The sequence below is a fragment of the Lutra lutra genome, chromosome 2 (genome assembly GCF_902655055.1).
Source record: "Lutra lutra chromosome 2, mLutLut1.2, whole genome shotgun sequence".
NCBI lineage: Eukaryota > Metazoa > Chordata > Mammalia > Carnivora > Mustelidae > Lutra > Lutra lutra.
In genome coordinates, this window is record NC_062279.1 from 26,655,221 (window position 1) to 26,661,220 (window position 6,000).

A 6,000-nucleotide genomic window follows, 5' to 3' on the forward strand; every position below is an offset into this window, starting at 1 on the left:
GCACTGCGTACTGCTTTCTCAAGAAGTCTGTGGTAAGATGGAAAAAAGGGATGGTTGGAACAACTTTAGGATCTGAAATCCTGGACAAGCTTATGACAACTTTAGGATCTGAAGTCCTGAACAAGCTTAATGACAAAGAGAAAAGAGCTAGTTGAGTGGGAAAATCTGAGATGCAAAAGAAGCATGAGATAATTAACAACACCAAGTTGCTAAGGTGCTGAAAGGGGAGAGATTGGAAGCCACTGATGGAAGTAGGTAAACAGAATTTTCACAGTAAGAAAACATTTTAAAATGAAAAGAAAAGAAAAAGAATTTATAGAGGTTATCCTTTTGTCATCCTCAGTGCTTTTAAAGTAATGATTGATCTTCTGGATGGATGGATGGATGGATGGATGGGTAGATAGAAAGGCAGGCATACAGACATAGATGTATAGAGAAATAGACACATGGCAAACAACCAGGGCCCTACACTATAGCAAGAATCAAGAAAATTCAAATTACTATGAAAGAACTTTAATTTCAGAAATTGTATGATAATTCCACAGTTATTAAGATAGTTGAGTTAAATAGCTTCATTCTGCCTATTCAAACTTCAAATTTACAGTCTCTACAACCTGTTATAAAGAGATTATTTTTCAATCAAGTCGAGCTGCTTTCTAGGTTAAAAGGCACCCAATAACTAATGACAATGATATATGCATTCATTCCTTTTGGTAAAGTTATTTCCTTTTCCTACCACATAATTTAGTACTCTGAAAATGTAAATCCATCTTAGGTAATGGAATTTTAAACCAAACTTCTACTGGTACAACTTAATTATGTAATTTTCCCTGTAAAATATCCAAGAGAACCAAATGATATTTTATTTACTTTTTATGAACATATTTTCCTTTCATTCTACCTTTCCTTTATTCTATAAAACTACTATCTTAAAGCACTTTGAAATCCACCAAATAAAACTTTCATGTGGATCCAAAGTATAGTAAAATATTTTTCCTATTCTCTGTACTTGTGTCTACTCTTTTTTGACGAGCACACCATTCATCACCATCGTGAGGTTTACACTTTCTTTCTCTTTCTAGAAAGCCATTATTTTCTACTTGGTTCACTCTTTACTATAAATGTTCAAATAATAAAAGTGATTCTACAAAAAGTGTTTCCCTAGTAGAAACAAAGACATGGAAATAAAATGCTCTTTGCACTCATGGGTCATCCTTTTGTGTGAATGACAGTTATGGAAGTATTGGAAAAAATTCCATGCTCCGTGCCACAATGCAATGCAAATGATTCCCTTTATGAAAGAAAGACAGACTGTGTAATTTTCTTTGTTTTCATGGTCACTGGCGCCATTAAATTGGTAGTTAGACCTAAAAGACCACTGTTGTTTGAAAGTAGAAGAGCCAAAATCCTTGTACATAACCAGTGGTCAAAGTACCTTAGAAGACCAAGCAAAACAAACCATTTTATACTGAGAAATGGCCACTGGTAGTGAATTCACTACACAATAATAAAAGAACAGATATTTGTAAGCATTGTCTACAAAGGAGTACATTGCAGAAACCATTACCCTTCTCAGATGCATACAGCTGGATCAATCCCGTTTGTTGTCTGAAGAAGCCAGTTTGGCTTCATTTACTCCATGACTGTCGATCTGGAATCCACAATTCCAGAGAATGTTGCCCCTGAAAAAACCCACGCATTCACAATGCCAGACATGCAAAAAAAATTAAGATTTGAAACCTGGCACTGGGGCTCAGACAACTCCAAAGTGGCACAAATAGGAAGACCAGATGATGGCAAAATTAAAAGGAAAAGCCAATAATGCAAATCAAGACAATCCAGTGGGTGCCTGGGTGGCTCAGCAGCTGAGCACCCAACTCTTGATCTCAGATCAGGTCATGATCTCAGGGTCATGAGAATGAGCCCCACATCAGGCTCCGTGCTCAGCGGGGAGTCAGCGTGAGATTCTCTCTCCCTCTCCCTCTGCCACTCCCCAACTTGCGCGCATGTACACACACACATGCACACACGCACGCATGCACACACTATCTCTCTTTCTCTCTCAAATACATAATCTTAAAAAAAAAAAAATCCAGATACATAGTGAACTTATAGAGAGTAGAACAGGACTAAAGAGGAAAAATGAGACCTGAATGATTCTCTGAGCCTATGAGAAAGTGTGGAATAGATTCCTCCCTTGTAACTGGCTAAGAGCAGGGGCCTCCCTTGAAGGCTAAGGTGCTCACCTGAGAAAGACAACTGCTTGCGGACAGTGGCGGGGGGAAAAAAACAAAACCAGAAGTATCAGAACCTTTCATGTCAAACAGTAAAACCAAACCATATGTGCAAGTGTCTGTGGCTTCAGTCTTCCTTCTGTCATCAGATTTTGGGGAGTCAAATAGTGGTATCATGAAATCCAGGGCAGAAGAACAAGACAGATGTAGTGCCACTGACAATGCAACCATCTTTTATAAGATGAAAAACAAGTATTTTTCCCCCTGAATGCTTTGGGAAGGATATATAAGATGATGTGTTTGTTCACTACCTTGCTTGCTTAGCATTCATGAAGAATTCAGGATGGACTGTTTTACAAGGTATAGAAGTGGTTAAGAAGATTGGATAAGGACAATTGAACCCTCATTCCCTGAAAAGCGTGTTTCTGAAAAGGAAAGAAGTAGAGTGGAACACCATGGAAATGAGTCATTTGGTAAATGGGTGCCAGTGGGAGAAAATGTGAAGAGACAGGGCTGTATTTTGTAGTAATTAATCTCTAAAGCATAAAAGGCGAATGTGCAAGACACATCTTTGGTTTTGCTTTATTGTTATGATTAATCATCTCCCTTTCTTTCCTTCTTACCTCCCAGGTAGGAAGCTAGAGCCTCTATGTTACTACATCTCTCTTCCCTTTCTGCGTGTGTACGCACATGTGGGATATGGGTGTATGCGTGGTGTGTCTTTTAGTTAATGTCTTATTAACTGCCTTTTTAAATAAGTTTTTCTTTTCATACTACACCAAGGGGAGTTTTTTTAAAGACATATCTATTAAGTGTTTGGTTGGAGCCAGAGTGGTATACTTTGCTTAAAATAGATGAACTGCCTTTGTTGCTATGGCCAAACTTGTTTCGTTCATGTTCTGGATCCTATCCCCTTCATTTATTCAAGAATTTTGCTCATGCAGTCCTCCCCTCTCTGTCCCAGATCACACATTTTACTCTAATAGATCAATCCTATAAACGTCTAAACATGCTATACTATCATCCATATTAAAACCTCTCCCTTGACAGGAAAATCACAATTCCCCATTTCTTGTTCTCTATTACAGCAGAATTCCTCGAAATAATTTCTCTCCTCACTGTCTTCACTTCCTTCTTTTCGTTCTCTCTTATATTCTTGCCAGTAATTCTTTCAGCCTACATTCCACTGAAACCACTTTTTTTAATGTCACTACTGACCTCCAGACTGCTAATTCCAATGATTCAGTTGAGGTCATCATCCTTTTAACCTCTGATCATTATATGAAATGATGGACCATTCCCTTCACCTTAAAGTCCTCTCTTTCTTTCATCTGTGTGGTTTCATCTCTGAGGCAGGTATTCACTTTGATATATACTACTTATTACTCTAATCTGGCTATTTCTACTGTCTGGCTAGATCCTTTTCGTTACTCCAATTTCTAGATGTAAAGAACCCAGGGCTCATGAATGACCTTCTTCTCTTTATCCTGCTGTGCTCTCCATACAGATGACTGTAATACTCTATAAGCCATCTGTCTGCTATGACTCCTAACTTAATATCCACAGCTCAGTATTCACCCGGTGAAATGTATCTGCCTCTTATAGCATGTCTACTTAGATCTTTAATAATCATCTCAGGTTTAGCATGTTCAAAATAGTCTGCTTTCCCCACACCCCTGTTCCTTCCCTGACTTTGCAACCCACTTCATTCCAGATCTTTTCCATTTTAGGAATTGTCATAAAAATTCATCCAGGATCTCAAGTAAAAAATATCTCATACCTCACATCCTATCCTATAATAAATACTATTGTTTCTTTCCTCAAAATACATTAGAACCGCAACCAAATTTCACCATCTCTATCGCCATCCCAGTCCAAAGCACCCACACTGTGGTGGCCATGGAAATGTCTTGACTGAATTTCCCTTCAAGGAGTATCATGACTGATGGCCTCCAGCTGCCATACTTTTGTCTCTCCAAAGCCACTTCTCCTCAGGCTCTTCCAGTGACCAGCTCAGTAGCAGGGGAAAGAGGACCAGAACAGGGTTATTCCCACATGACATAGGATTTGTCTAAAGTGCAGCTTCTACTAAGGGACTCCCATAGACTACCCAGTACCTTCTCAGAGCCATGCTGCAGTCTGATCTCTCCTCTCCTTTCAGGTCGATGGCATTAGCAACTGCTGTCTGAAGCCTCTCTCTGCCTACTTTTGCTCCCTATTCCAATAAACTTGCCAATTATTTACACACCTTGCAATATCTAATCCTGTTTGGCATTTGCTTCTTAGAAGATTTAAACCAAAACAAATATGTTTCATGGATACTTGATCCTAATTTCTCTCTGCTCCTATCCCTGGTCCCATTAGATGCAAGAGGGGACTTTTTAATGCCTAAGACACACTATGTCACTCCTTTTCTTAAAGTTCTTCCATGGCCTCTCATTGTTTTTAGGACCAATTCTAAGCATAACTCCAAAACTTCAAAAATGTGGCATCGGCTCTCTCTCCAAATTTCTCCTTTGTTCCTCTCCCCCTACTACATTATTCTGGGTGTTACTTGAATTCACCTGGGAAAGACCTACTTCAGAATCTTTTCATACCTTTTTTTCATGCTGAGATCAAGAATGTTCCTCTCCTGGGGCGCCTGGGTGGCTCAGTGGGTTAAGCCACTGCCTTCGGCTCAGGTCATGATCTCAGGGTCCTGGGATCGAGTCCCGCATCGGGCTCTCTGCTCAGCAGGGAGCCTGCTTCCCTCTCTCTCTGCCTGCCTCTCTGTCTACTTGTGATCTCCGTCTGTCAAATAAATAAATAAAATCTTTAAAAAAAAAAAAAAAAAAAAAAAAGAATGTTCCTCTCCTGTATGTCCACATGCATAACCCTTGACTTCATTTGAATTCCTGTCCCCATAGTTTCTCCTCAGGAAGACCTTCCCTGACCCATCTAAAACAAGAAGATTCTCCACAAATATAACTTCAAATATAAGTTAAATTTATTTAAAGATCCAAATATATAAGCAGTTTTTTTTTTTTCAAGATTTTATTTATTTGACAGAGACAGAGACAGCGAGAGAGGGAACTCAAGCAGGGGGAGTGGGAGAGGGAGAAGCAGGCTTCCTGCTGAGCAGATAGCCTGATGTGGAACTCGATCCCAGGACCCAGGGATCATGACTTGAGTTGAAGGCAGACGCTTTAGGACTGAGCCACCCAGGCACCCTATAAGCAGTTTTTCAAAGAATCTTTGAATAAACCACAGGTAAATGTAGATAAGGATGCAAAAAATATATAGGTCTTTTGATAATATAAAATATTAGGTATAAACATTTTCTTCTGAGATTGAAGTTACATTTCCTGTTCTTCATATCATGAGAGGTTAGGTATTATTTCCACTAACCTATCAGCTATTTGTAAAATAAAATAAATGCATTGTGCAAATGGATGTAAATGAACTGTGACAACTGGTGTTTGTTTTATATTCTGAGTTAATTTGCCATAGTTTGCATTTTAATAGCCTTGCCTGGTAGCTAGCTCTTTGAGGATATTGTTAGAGACCAATAATTCTTAGAAGAGTGCCTATTATGAAAATAGAGATTTGATAAAGTGCTTATTATTTTGGTGGCTAAGCTATAAGGACTCAAGTCTAAAGTTGATTTAAGACTATTTCTTAAAATTGGTCGAAATGTGATTCTAATGCCTTCTGTTGTATTCATCTAATATTAATTATTTGGAATTTTAAAATCATATGAAAGTATTTTCTTGACATATATTATTAA